Source organism: Triturus cristatus, chromosome 8 (genome assembly GCF_964204655.1).
Source record: "Triturus cristatus chromosome 8, aTriCri1.1, whole genome shotgun sequence".
NCBI classification, from domain to species: Eukaryota; Metazoa; Chordata; class Amphibia; order Caudata; family Salamandridae; genus Triturus; species Triturus cristatus.
In genome coordinates, this window is record NC_140591.1 from 1,043,729,059 (window position 1) to 1,043,743,841 (window position 14,783).

The 14,783-nt window shown below is 42.9% G+C and overlaps 1 protein-coding gene across 2 annotated transcripts in view; it reads left to right on the plus strand.

Annotated features, from left to right (window-relative positions):
- Positions 1–14,783, plus strand: part of LOC146805363 (neuroligin-4, X-linked) — a 791,723-nt gene that overhangs the window by 334,134 nt on the left and 442,806 nt on the right. The window lies entirely within an intron of this gene.

Genomic DNA, 14,783 nt, shown 5'->3' on the forward strand with positions numbered 1-14,783 from the left:
GTAAAGCATTTGTGAACACATACAGTAATCAAGGGACAACACTACAGATGGACACCACACAGGTTGTATTATAAAAATAAGTATCTTTTATAAAGATTTAACACAAGACCACAAACGATAAAAATCCACAATACTGTACTTAAAAATGGTAGAATTAGTTTAGTTCTCTTAAGATGGTAAAAGCAACACTCTGAGTTCAATGTACCTTAAGATGCGTAATGCAAGGCAACGAAAGTGTTGCAGGGAAGGTGATGCAGAAGTCCCTTACACGCAAGGACGGTGATGCGTTGAAGATCTGGTGCAAAAAAACAAAGATGGCGCTTTCTTCTTGATGCGACCCGCTTCCCGATGATGCAGCGGCATCTGCTGCAACGTCGATCCTCTTCTCTGGCGATGCAAGTTGCTTCCACAACGATGCGAGCCGCGACAGGCCCTGCGACACTCTTCCCGGTGATGCGGCGGCTTCTGCTGCGACGTCGATCCTCTTCACCGGCGATGAGCCGCGACAGGCCCTGCAACATGCTTCCCGAAGATGCGGTGGCATCTGATGCGATGTCGATCCTCTTCTCCGGCGATGAGCCGCAACAGACCCTGCGACGCGCTTCCCAGTGATGCGGCGGCATCTGCTGCGACGTCGATCCTCTCCCCTGGCGATGCGAGGCGCTTCGGTGGACCTGTGATGACTCAACGATTCTTCTGCGACATGCTTCCCGGTGATGCGGCAGCGTCTGCTGCTACGTCGAACCTCTTCTCCGGCGATGTGAGGCGCTTTGTGTTGTGAAGCGGCAGCGGCAGTTCGGCGACACGCTTCTTGTTCGTGAGTCGCGCTTCCAGCTCCTTGTGACACGCAGCTTCTCAGAAGGCCCAATAAAGCTGCAGGCACTTCCAAAGAACTCTTGGGGAGCTGGTGGTTGAAGTCTGTTGTCCCTGAGACTTCAACAAGAGGCAAGCTCTCTTCTCAAGCCCTTGGAGATCCTTCACAAGTTGAATAAAGTACATAAAGTTTCTTTTCTCCTCTCTTTGGCAGTCAGGCAACCACTGCAGGCCAGTCCCTCACGCTTAGGGATAGTCTCGCCTCAGTCTCTCTGGTTCCTCTCCTCAGCAAAGATTTCTTCTTGTTTCCCAAAGTGATCTAAAGTTCTGGGGTCTGGGTCCCCTTTTTATACACAGTTTCTCTTTTTTCTCTGAAGGAAGAGAGGCCTTTGCCTTGTCCACCAGTTCTGGTCAGTCCTGAAGCACTTTGTTGACAAGATTACTTCTTTCCTTTCAGAGTGCAGGGCAGAGACATCAGACACACCAGAGGAGGTGGAGCCAGCATTGTGGAGTTAAAGCACAGCCCTATTCAGGTCCCAGGTGCAACTCCTCCCACCCATCTACATGGTGATCTCTCTATTCAGCTCTGTGCTGACTCATCCTGTCTCTGGGAATTCCCCAGCCCCTGTCACACAAACTCCAGACAAGGAATACACAACATAGCAGAGGCAGGCCTGGATGGTTAGACAAGAAAACACCTACTTTCTAAAAGTGGTATTTTCAAACACAGAATGTTAAAACCAACTTCACTAAAAGATGTATTTTATCATTCTGAGTTCAGGCATACTAAATTCGAATTTCTACCATGTTCCCTGAGTCAGTTAGGATTATAAGATGTAATAATCAAACTGCCCATTCTGGCCTATGGGGAACAGTTAGCCTTGCAATAGTGAAAAACGAAAAGGGCTGTAATTCACTATTAGGACATGCCACACACACCAGGACATGTCCTACCTTATACTTACAATGCACCCTGCCCTTGGGCCTACCATATGGGTGTCTGATATGAAGAAAAGGGAAGGTTTAGGTACTGGCAAGTGGGTGCACTGGCCCAGCAGCATGCCAGTACCAGACTGCACACAGGCTCTGCAGTAGCAGACCTGAGACACACTTTTACCGGCTGCTTCTGTGGGTGGCACAACCAGTGCTGCAAGCCCACCAGCAGCATTTGGTGTACAAGCTCTGGGCACTCCTGGTGCACTGTACTAGGGTCTGACAGGTAAACCAAACTAGCCAATCATGGAATCACTAATCCATACATCAATGTACAATAGGGAGAGCACATGCACTTTAGCACTGATCAGCAGTGGTAAAGTGCCCAGAGTCATAGAACCAACAAAAACAGGTCAGACAAAATACAGGAGGAAGGCAAAAAGTCCAGGGATGACGCTGCAAAAAGGGCCAAGTCCAACAGTATCTTTTTGTTCAATCAATGTCCTTACATTCATCCATACTTTCAAACTTGATTGATTATTGACATGACACTTCTGTGTCAATTTGAATGTTTTATTCACATTTGTTGGGGTTGTCGGAGCTGGCCATGCAAACACCACATTACATTGTAGACCAGGGTAGGGCCAGCCGGAGTCATTTAGGGATTGACAAGTACATCAGAAGAGGTAGAGGACAGTCCGCAGTGTGATTGCTGTGTCATTGTACAGCAAACAGAACATGGCAGTTCATGTCGAGGTCCAAGGTGAGTGTCACGGAGTGTTTCGGGGACAGTGGGAGGTGTTGTTACAGGGCATGATGCAGAGGGCAGCACCAAGATGAAACAAGGCATATGGCGGAGAGGATTGCTACTGTCTCCTTCTTACTACACAGTTGGAATCACCCGCATAATCGTCCTCTCTGTCATCTGTCTGACATGTGGGTGCTGATGTTTGGTGTGCAGCACTGTGTGCCACTGACACATCAGGGGCCGGAGATGTGTGTGTGGAAGTACCAGCAGCATTCATCGGGGACTGCCTTAGTGGCAGCAATGCCATGATGAGCATCTGCAGGGCATGGAAGATACCAACAACTTTTTGCTGGTGTGCATCCGTGGCAGCCATTCTTTCCGTATGCATATGCTCCATGTTCTCCATTATCCTCATCATCTGTGCCAACTCTCGGCTGACATCGCTGAGGCCACTCTGAGTAGGCAGTTGTTCTGCTCTCAGACGCATGACTCCAGCGGTGTCGGGCATGGATTGTTGCAAAAACAACAGTTGAAAGAATGATGGATTTAACCCAGATCTCTTGACCGGGGGTGAATGTTTTGATTTGTTCTGCATACCGTCCATCAATTGTGTGTCTTTTGCTTTCTCGCCCTAAGTGCGCCAGGTATACCCAGACGTGGGTCCTGGGCTCACTGTACCACTGGAATCAAGCTATCCTGGCTGAAGAGGGGTAAAACCCCGAAACCGGTCCTAGGATGCTTGTTTCCGGTCCAGGGAGGACCTGGCTTGGCAGTTCGGGCTGGACTGTTCCCATGAGGCACAGGGTCAAGACTGATTTGCATATGGCCAGGTCTAAACTGGGGTGGCATGGTGAGCAAAAGAATGATGGATTTAACCCAGATCTCTTGACTGGGGGTGAATGTTTTTATTTGTTCTGCATTCCGTCCATCAATTGTGTGTCTTTCGATATTGTTAATTATGCCAATGCAAGTCAATAGATGCAACTGTTAACATGGTTTCCTAATGAACACAATACAGGTATGTATGAAAGAGCACAAATGGTTAAACAATGACAATCTGTTTTACAGTCAGGTATATTGCTATGGGTATTACAGATTTCATTACATTGATATTTTCTTATATTTTTTAACAACAAGGTGCATTACTGAACAGCTCATTTTAATGACCTTTATTATACACTCTGCTAACTCAGCTGTGATACATTTTAGAAGTGCGACATTTCTTTTGAAATTAAATGTAAAAGAGAACTGCTGTTTTCTAGTTTGCTATTCCTGTACAGAGATACCACAATTATAGGTTATATTTTTGGACCTTGTGGGGGAAGGAGCAAATTATGTATTGCAGGAATAAAATGTAGGCAAAACTATTTTTGCAATGAAATATCCAAGGTGCATTACAGGTATGGTATAATTTGCTTCTTATTTTTTTCTCATGCACAATTCTTAAAGTGGAAGCTAAGGGTGTTTATTTTATAATATATGACATCTGTATTGATTCAGGTGCATATTCATGACATTGTCACGCTGTGCAGCAAGTCACCTTGCTGCACTGCACTGATGACAGAGAAAGGGCAGGAATGCACCATATTTAAAATAATACTGCACATTAATGCCTTTTTTCTTGTGCTGGTGTCGTTTTGGCTACCCACTGCCAACGTTTTGCATGTAGGATTGGTTTTGTGCAGGACGGGACACGTTCCTGTACAAAAACAATCCTGAGAGGCATGTTCATCTGTCTATGTGAGCTGCTAAATGTAGCCCACTTAGGATGAGTAAGCATCGAGGACTATTTCTCCTTGTTACGCTTCTCCTGAGAAGGCAAATCTTTTTGGCGCATTCCCTGGTTTACCAGTTCTTGTAAGGCATCAACAACCATGGGAGTTGCGTGGGAACACTGAAGCAAATCCATGGACCACCCCCCTAGCGCACAGTAAGGCAATGTAGTAATTTGCACTGTGTTGCTTTACGCGAGATTTCTGAAGCCCCTCGGGGCCACTCGAAGTGGCCTTGCGTGGCTTCATAAATCTCATTTTTCAGTTGTGTTGCACATGTACCACATTGCGTGGTGCTGGCCTGGCGCAACTGGGATCATATATATGGCCCTCAGCTCTTGCGAGATATTAATGCCTCTTCCCTAAATTATGACGCAGTGACTTATTGAAGAAGTCTTTGAAGCAACCGAGAAAAACATGTGTTTAATGTAACCCATCATATACATTCACTGCTCACTGCCAAACATAGTATGCAAATCTGGACAAGGCGGTTCAATGATGTTTCCATATTACTTGGATATGCTGTTTTTTTTAGGTCCATGAATAAATGTTCTGTATATTTCTTTCACGAACCTGAGTATTGATTGATTATTGTTTTCTGTGAATTAGTAATATTAATCAAATAGTTATTCATAAAATAATTTCATTTAGCGGAACAAGCAACATTATCCTGTGGTAAAGATAATGACTATATGTTGTTTTTAACTGCAATGGCAAACGTGAATTTTCATGCAGGAGTATTGATTGAGAAGCTTAGTCACATCTTAATATGAAATTACTATGCACTAATATTTTATTTTGCATAGAACATTGATGTTCTTTGTTGAATAATAGGTTTCATAAGTGTGCCAAACAAAGAAAACGTTTTTATTTATTCATTTTCTTTATACAAACAGGTTCATTATAATTTTCTCCAAATTCCAACTGCTGTTCATTTTTTCCATTTCTTTGTTCAGCAGTATGGAAACCACCATTACAATTCTGTTTTTTTGACATCTCTCTTGTTCTTATTGGGGCTGGTTGGTATATTCTTGTCTTCTCCTTCTCCCTGCTGCTCAGCCTGTGTGTGATGTCATCGGAATGTTCGTGAATGCATGGTTTGAAGTGTGGTCAGTTTGAGTGAGATGGGCTGAACAGCTGGATGCTGCTCCTGGTGGGGCCTTCTTTACCATCTATCTTTGTACTAATAAACCTACTAAATTATACCTACGGCTCCTGGATTACATACCTGCGAGAGTAACTTCTTCAATGTAACAGTGGCGACGATTGGAAATAAAGAACCACGCGTGGAAAGTTGAGGTTATTGTCGGATGAGTTGTCATGTGAGGTTTCTGCATTGAATTGTTGGATTGTATTGTCATGTATTGTTTTTGCATTGGTTTCGTGCTAGGTGATATTGTGCCTCTTTTTATGTTTTGTGCGAGATGTGATGTCCTATCTTTCTTTTGAATTTAGTGTGAGTGGTGTTTTGTTATTTGGGCGTGATGCTATTAATCATACCATTTTAACTTATTCTCCACTGTTTGAGTTCTTACATTGTCCTGTATTGCTATTTCAAACTTTTATTTATAGTCATTCATACATTCTTGTTTATGCTTATTTGAAATCCTGACCTTTTCATCGTCAGGGCTTACTGTGTTAATTTTCTCTTGTTTTCATTGTTTTAAAGGAGGGAGATGTGTTATATTCTTGTCTTCTCCTTCTCCCTGCTGCTCAGCCTGTGTGTGATGTCATCGGAATGTTTGTGAATGCATGGTTTGAAGTGTGGTCAGTTTGAGTGAGATGGGCTTAACAGCTTGATGCTGCTCCCGGTGGGGCCTTCTTTACCATCTATCTTATTACTAATAAACCTACTAAATTATACCTACGGCTCCTGGATTACATACCTGCGAGAGTACCTTCTTCAATGTAACACTGGTCTAGAGCACTACCGTAAGCTGCAAATCTATTATCTTTGCTGCTACTTATGTTGTACCAGGGTTTAAAAAAAGCTAGCATGAGGGATGGAAGTTACAAAAAAAGAAAGAGGACTTCCTTCCTGTTACTAGCAGCATACAAACATTAATCATTTGAGTGCGTGTCCTAGCAAATTACATTGTGAAATATGCATTAACACCTATGATTAATAATGTCCACACATTTGAGATGTTTTTGTTGTTCACTGAAAAGCTACCACATCCAGTTATCTTCTGGCACTGGCATTCAACAGCAATGCTTACATTATAATGGGATCTCCCATGTGTGGATTACACACTTGATCATTGCTCTTACCATGCTCTAGATTGTTTATAAACCTACAGTTCCTTAGTAAGATCTTGTTTGCTTCCAGATTGAGTCTGAAACATCCCAGCTCATAACAGGATCCAGGAACAGGTGACCTGTTCATGTAACCTTCCTCTGTCACAGGTTCTCAATTTTGTTCAAGACTGTCAACTTGATCCTGAACTTATTGATACATGTTTACTTCTCAAGCTACCTTTAAGAGAAGATTTGACAGTCCTGTGGGTCCCCTGATGTAGTACATTTAGGTTTCTTGCTCCTCATGATAGGAAAAAGACGTGTGGAAACATTATTATAATGCTTTCCTGAGCCCCCAATGGCCTGAAGAAAACCTTACATAATTAGAGAACACTTGTGAGGTGTTAGTTTGCAATTTCAAAAATATCGAATTATCGACTATCAGAAGATCATGAAGCTAAATATATAGTGCTAAGTTTCGCTTAATCATTCTTAACTTAAAATATATATTTATATATATATATTCACTGAAAAAACCATAGGTTTCACACATGTTATAGTTAGCGGAAATTTTACTGATAAAAAACCAATGAAATTCCCCCGTTATAGTTAGTGCAGGCAACTATAACTCACGCGACCGCAATCCTCTGCTGATGCTAATACTGTATTTAGACACTTATTTGCCCATGTCTTCTTCCATAAATTTTTAGCTATACATATATTACAAATATTTTTTTTTCATAAAGACACATATGTCATCAGCAGAAGATTGCGGTCGCGTGAGTTATAGTTGCCTGCACTAACTATAACGGGGGAATTTCATTGGTTTTTTATCAGTAAAATTTCCGCTAACTATAACATGTGTGAAACCTATGGTTTTTTCAGTGAATTCGCAAGGTTTTTTAAATGCTAATTCCTAACTATAACGTGTGTGAAACCTATGGTTTTTTCAGTGAATTTGTACGGTTTTTTAAATGTCAAGTTACTTTACGCCATTCGTGGCGTGCGCGCCCACTTAACGCAGTTCGTTCCGTGCGCGCACGGTGCGCTTCGCGCACCGCGTGCCAACTTTACGCAGTTAGTGCCGTGCACGCACGGTGGGCACGCGGTGCGCTACGCGCACCGCGTGCCCACGTTACGCTAGATGGGCAATGTACGCACGATGCGCTTCGCGCACCGTGCGCACATGGAGGACATCTGATGCACTTCGTTTTGAAATGTTAAATTTTACATTTTCATATGTTTCATAAGCCATTCGGGCACCATTTGCACACGGGGTGGGGAGAGTATGGATAATTTTTTTTTTTTTAATAGTTTTTTACCGTACGGTACGGTAAGCGTAATCGGCGAAATTACCGAAAAAATAAAAAATCCATTTTTGCCCTTGGGGGATCGTTGGGGACTCCCTCAACATGGCTAGGTGTTTTGGCGCTGTCCAAACAGCACCTTTACATGTTTTTTTGCTTTGTATTTTAATCCACACTCTCAGTGCGAGAAAGAAAATGGCGGACGCCGCTTCCTGGCTTCGGCCGATTCGAATGTTTACTAAGATCAAAGAGCCAATCAGAATCGCGCTCGCGCACGCCACCGTACGCGTACGGTAAGCGCACCGTAAGCGCACCGTAAGCTGGCTCAGATATATATATTGATTTAAAGGCTATTTTCTCAGAATCTACTGAACAGATTTACACCAAACCTACAAAAGGCACTTCCTTGACCTGGGGACTACCTCTCTGCCAAATTTCATTAAATTCTGTTCAGCCGTTCGGGCTGTAGCCCTGTCTAAAGGTCCTATGGAAAAATGCATGGGAAAAACGCGTTTTGGGACCCCCCTTTTATCTCAGCCCCCGCTTGACGAATCCCCCCGAGACTTTCAGGGTAGGAGCGGAGCGTAGCGCCCCACCTATTTTGAAAAATTCGCGAGGATTCGTCGACCCGCGCCAAAGTTATTCAAAATAGAATGTTGCGGATTTCCTATGGAAACGTGGTCCTAACTATAACTACCTACTGGCGACCGCCAGTAGGTAATATATATATATATATATATATATATATATATATATATATATATATATATATATATATATATATATATATATATATATATATACATGTATATGTAATATGTATGCACATTAGAAGACAAAAAAATAAGTTCAAGTATTTCCAATAACGTCAATAGAGCCAATATTTCCTTTAAGTTTAAAGGTAAGAAAATGCCTAACTTCCATCAAGGAATATAGGACTCAGGGGTGGTTAACTCCTATGTAATATGATCAGATGGAGAAAGTCACTAGAATTTATCACAGAATTTACTTTTGCACTTAAGTTTTACCATGAAGCAAAAATGAGCCCTTTATAGTAATCTTTAGCCAAATTCAAATACATTGGGAGCGAATGTGTCTATGAAGAGCAAAATTCTGAGGCTAAAACCCCCATGCAGGAGAAGGTGTCTTTACGGCAAAAATGTTGAAGTGATGTTGCTGGATCCTTTAGGAGATTGCCTTTGGTCTGACCTGTCTTTACAGGGGTTTGAGAGCATACAATGGCCCAGCAGTCAGTTCCGCAGGGGACTCTGACACTTGTCCAAACCTAGGGTTGCACTCGCAGGACTGTCAGAGAAATGTTTTTTGGGCTGATTGCATTCCTCTTCTGAACATATCCAATTTTCACTGGAAGTTAAAAATACTGTAGAGCTGGGCATGTATGGCAGTACAGAATTACCTACGTTATTTGCAGAACTCATGAGGAATAGGTCTGTTGAACTCAGTCTAATTAGACGTAGCTTCTGATTAATCACCAGAACCTATTCAACAGATCTGAACAACAGATCTAGTTCAAACTGCAGCTTTTTTTTAGCTATATTTCCTTTATGAAAATATTTGGTTTGGACTTCAACAACTCTGGTTATAATTCCATGTTTGTTCTCTTCATAGATGATGTCATCAGTATGCCATTATTGACGTTAATTCTGTTATCATGTCTGAGGTCAGGAAAATGGCATCAAGGACATTTTAGTCATGCAGTTCACCACAACAAGCATATTTCAGTATTAGTTCTGTTTTGAATTGTTAACATGTTTTCCCTTTAATTGAATCATTTTAATAAAATTTATTATGTCTTTCCCATGTGTCTAAAATGTGTAGGCACTACTGACACTATTTGACCAAGCTCAGGACACATGGGTCTTATTTATGAAAGGTTTGCGCAGCCGGAGCACCACACGCAAACCTCTCAACCTTATCTATGAAGCCATTCAAAGCCAGTTTGCATGGCTTTGAATGACCTCATTGATATGGAGTAAGACAAAGCAGCACAAGTTGCTACATTGCCTTACTTTGTATCAGGGAGGCGTTCCATGGGTGCTGCTGCGGGTTTTCCCATACAACACCCATGGATTTCAATGCTACCCCAGATTTACTATCAGGTAAACCTGAAGAAGTGCCAAAACCTTACGCCTCCCCAGAGCAGGTGTAACAGGGAGATATATTTTTATTTCTCCTCATTTTTTCCTCTTTCCATGTGTGCTGCCTTCTGCAGCATACATATAAAGAGAAAACCCCTTCCTGCACAAAAATATTCCTGCATGCAACCCAGACACCCTTGCACCATGGTGCAAGGGTGCCACATTGATGCTGGGCAGCCCATTGTGCACCAATGCTGGGGGAAAGTACAAGAATGCACCATATTGCATAAATACTGTACATTCCTGCCCTTTCTCGTTGGCATATGGATAGCGCAGCAAGAAGACTTGCGGCTCTGCCATACGAAAATTCTCCATAAATTAGCCCCATGGTGTGGCTTGTGAATTCACTGTGCATCTAGTGCCCCAACCTAGAGCCCACTGCTTTTTGTCTTTGGCCACAAGACATGGGCCATGCACTTGTCATGTCATGTTGGTGTAATCCAAAAAGAACAATTGATAATGGTGTAATCCAGCAGGGCATTACTTTTTTCTGTGTCAAGGAGATATTAAGTGTAGGCTGAAGCCTTGAGCCATGAATTGTACTCAATGCCCTCATCTTAACCAAGTTGCAACACCATCAGCCATATCTGTTGCCCACACTGCCTAGTACCAGAGCTTACAGACCATGGCCTGTGGGCTCTGGGCAAAGGTTATGAAATGTTCTCATGTGCTGCACCAAGTCATGCTAGCAACGGTGTCTATTGAGACGGAGAGCAGCCTTTTGGCAAAGGACATGCCACTTTGCCATGCGCTACACCTATTCCCTCTGACCTTTTCGTCCTGGCCCCAAAAACCAAACCCTTTAACTGCAGGGCTCCTGTGTTAGGAACCAGGCATAAGGCATGTCATTTGCCCAACCATGTACCTAGTCACTAAAACCCCAGTACCATCTTTATTGTGTCTGTGGTTGTAGAGGAAGGGGTTGGCCACATTATGTGAGCTTTAGCAATGCTGTGTTACTAGCAGCAGGTCTCAGTACCACTGGGCACACCCTAGGAAGCATTACGCAAAGGGCACAGCTTTTGCCCAAGTCCTGTGATTATGCCCCTGCACAGGTACTGGTTTAGCATGATGATGATTCCGCAGGTTTTGCTTTCTCACTTAACCATGAATCCCATGACGGATTTTAATGCAAAACCTGACCCCTATTACTTTAGTTCTTGCAAGTTCTTACCAAAAATGAATGTTTTGCACCATCAAACCTAGGAGAATCAGTTGTGTTTTATGATGTTTTATGCAGATTCTTCAAAGAGATTTTATTTCTCTGCATATAGTACCAGTATGTAACAGTAGCTGATGGGTCTTGTAAGACATTGGGTTATTGGTTGAGGGGAGTGGAAGCCCCACTCAGGCAACAACCACAATCTTTGTCAGGGTAAACCGCAAAAGCAACTGAAATAACCTGTACTTAACCTTTTTGTAGCTTGGCACAAAAGCAGTCAGGCTTAACTTAGAGTCAATGTGTAATGAAAATATTTATGCAGCATATAGAAAGCAACAAAGTGAAAATGCAACAGAAAAACATCCAAAACCAATTTCGAAAATGAGAGTTTGCTTTAATAAATAAAATAATTCCAGAATGACGAAAATCCAGTCTTTTGAATCAGAGATATTCAATGAAATTTTGCTTGTGAAAATAATGCCTTAAAGCACAAAGCACCACTGGCAGTCAACTGGTCACAATAGACCAGGAAAAGTCACAAGTTCAGGCAGGCAGTGATGGCGCATCGGTTGGATACAGGGACCAGGTTAGTCCTCCTGAAGAATTACCTTAAAAGTCCAACATGAAGAATTATGCCTGCTTGAAAGAGGCTGCAAGGAGCAGGCTGAGTACCGCAGATGGTCTTTCCTATAGCGTGAAGAGCAGTCTGGGTGTCATGGATGGTCGGTACTGTAGCTTTGCATTGGCGGTCGTTGCTGGCTGTTGTTGCTATATCCCCAAGTACAGATCTCGCGTTGCTGGTCATTGTAGTCAATGTTGACGGCAACCTGATCTTGTTGGTGTTTGTTGCGTGCTTGTTGCATACAGGAGAATCCTGCTGTGAATTGGCCTGTTCACCGGTGCAACAAACCCAAACTTCAGGACTTTCACCTTTTCTTGGTGGAGAGTAAACTGTGATGCCAGCCAAGGGTCCACAACCTACCAAGGCACCTCTTGGGGATCAGGGACTCACTCCAGCAGAGGCCAGCAGGGCTCCGGCAGGTCAAGTTGCAGGTCCAGTTGCAGCAGGTCAGCTGGGCAGTTGCAGTGAGTCCTCTGGACCTCTTTGTGTCCTTGTAGCTCACATAGGAGGTCAAGTAACTTATCCCTTGGAGTCACTCTGGTTACCTAGGTATGAATGCAAGCTGGTCCAGTCTTCCTTCTCAGGCAGCCAGGCAGTCCCTTAAGCAGCAGGGCACTCATTCTTGTATAACATCTACAGGACCAGGAGTGTTCTTATGAGCGGCTCTGGGGGTCCAATATTTATACATGGAGCCAGGCTTTTTGTAGGGGGACTCCCTGTCTTACCCCCACATCTGGGTCTTGAAAGGTATTTAACTTACCCTTTCAAAGCTCCAAAATGTCTGGGACTGACAATAGGCTGGGCAGGCCTGGTGTCAAAATCCCTTGTTTGTGCAGGAAGCAAAGTCCTTTGAAGAGGGAGGCTGGGCTCCGCCCCTCCCAGTCATCCTGCCAGGAAGACCCTTCCCATCCACACCTAAGCCTCCATCGTGTTACTTTCTGGAAGCAATACACAAATCCTAATAGCAGAGCCATTTACAGTCATGTGACCCAGGACACTGGCAAAAGGCACAAATGTTTCGGAAAACAAAACGCCAACTTTCTAATGGTTGTGTTTTCAGAATCCTAACTTAAAATCTGACTTTACCATTGAAGATAATTTTAAATTGCAATTCCTTTGAGTGCAAACAGTATATCTCTATCTGCTAACACTCCAAAGTTAGAATTTATTAAATGTAACAAGGTAACCCAATGGTAATCAATGGGAGATGTAGGCCTTGCAACATTGAAAAATGTCTTTAGGAGTTTTTCACTGCCAGGACATATAAACTTTAAACCCACATGTCCTACTTTTTAAACACTATATACCCTTCCCCGCCTGGTGGTTATGGCCTTCCCCTGGGGGTGATTTACACATTTTATAAAGGACTTAGGCTCAACAAAAGCATTATTTTGCCATGTCAAATGACAGTGAAACTACACTACAGGCTGCAGTGGCAGGCCTGAGACAGTTTTTAAAGGCTACTTGTGTTGGTGGCACAATTAGTGCTGCAGTCCCATTAGTAACATTTAGTGTACAAGCCATAGGTGCATGAAGTACCATTTACTAGGGAATTACGAGTACATTAAATATGCAAATTAGGTGCAGGCCAATTTTAGCTGTGGCAAGGTGCACAGAGTAATAAATCCAACAAAGACAAATTCAGCATAACAGAAGGAGCGAAGACAAACAGTTGAGGGGAATACTGCACCAAAGATGTCAGGTCTAAGAGATCTAATAACAGGACATGGGCCTGTTCACTGGATATACTGCTAACAGTTAAAAATGTAATGTAGGGTTGTGGTAGGGTTACAGTGTTGACCTCTCACTCAAAGGTTACTTTGAACTAAATAAATGACACACTAGCCAATAAAACCATGAGTCAAAATACAACAGTTTTCTAGCAAAGATAGCAATTTCATCCCTCTGTTGAATATTTTGGCCTATCCTGAGAGGAGCAAGGTAGGTGGGGAGCAAACCCTTCCAACAATGGCCCATAAAAAGTTTTTTAAACTAGTTAGTTACGTGTATGAGTTGGCTGGCTGACTTAAAAGTCACCAAAGAAAATATGTCATGTCTGTCCAATTCAATCAGATCCATCAAGGTGAATTATTGGACAAAATCAGGGACGGCTAGGAAAAACTGCTGCTGAAAATACAACTTGGAAAATCTCAGTACCCTTGCTTGGGTTGCTGAAAAGCCTTTTCAGTTTTGTTTCTTTAAAATCAGCTTGGTTGGTTTTTTTTTCTCCAATATCTATTTTTCCTACATCGCCCATTTTACGCTGCAATAACCAAACATCACTAATCAGTCTGTGTAAAAAAAACGATATCTATGATGGAGCAAGGTTACCATACCCCAGCTACAGGAGGGAATATATCATAGAATTGTAAACATTGTTTGCAAGCATTGTTGCCATGCCAAGTAAAACAAATTAAACGTTCGATATAACAAAACGCAGATCAAGCAAGCTGCTTATTAAACCCCTACAAAATAATCTATGGGTTTGGCATTTGGAAAACTCCATTACAAATGTGTGAGTTATCCCCTCCGTACTGGCGTAACGAAACTTGATGGGGCCCCCTGCAAGGCACGTGGAGGGGTCCCCTCCGGACTCATTGCGGAGCACTCTGGGCACAGTACTGTGCTGAGGGGGCTCCCTGGAACTTGGCGTCCCCCCGCACCGCGTGGGCTTTGGGGGCCTGTGTTATGCCACTGCTTGTGCTCCGTATTACAAGTGCTTTACTTCCTATGGCATTTGTAATAAGGTGGACAGGATATCCGGCAGATTTGTGGGGGAGTAACACTCCGCAAACTATAAACCTACCCCTGAGTATAGTAAGACAGTGGGGCTGTTCATTCTAATATGGAGTCTGTATGTTAATCATAAGCCACAGAATTCTCAATGAATATGTACTATGATTTGAAATAATTGTTGCTCAGACTTCTTCACCGACTACTGCTTTTTGTCGTTTATCAATACCTGGAATAAATACCGCCTACATATTGTAAGCTGTTTTTACTTGCCGGACACGTTCCAAATGGTAATA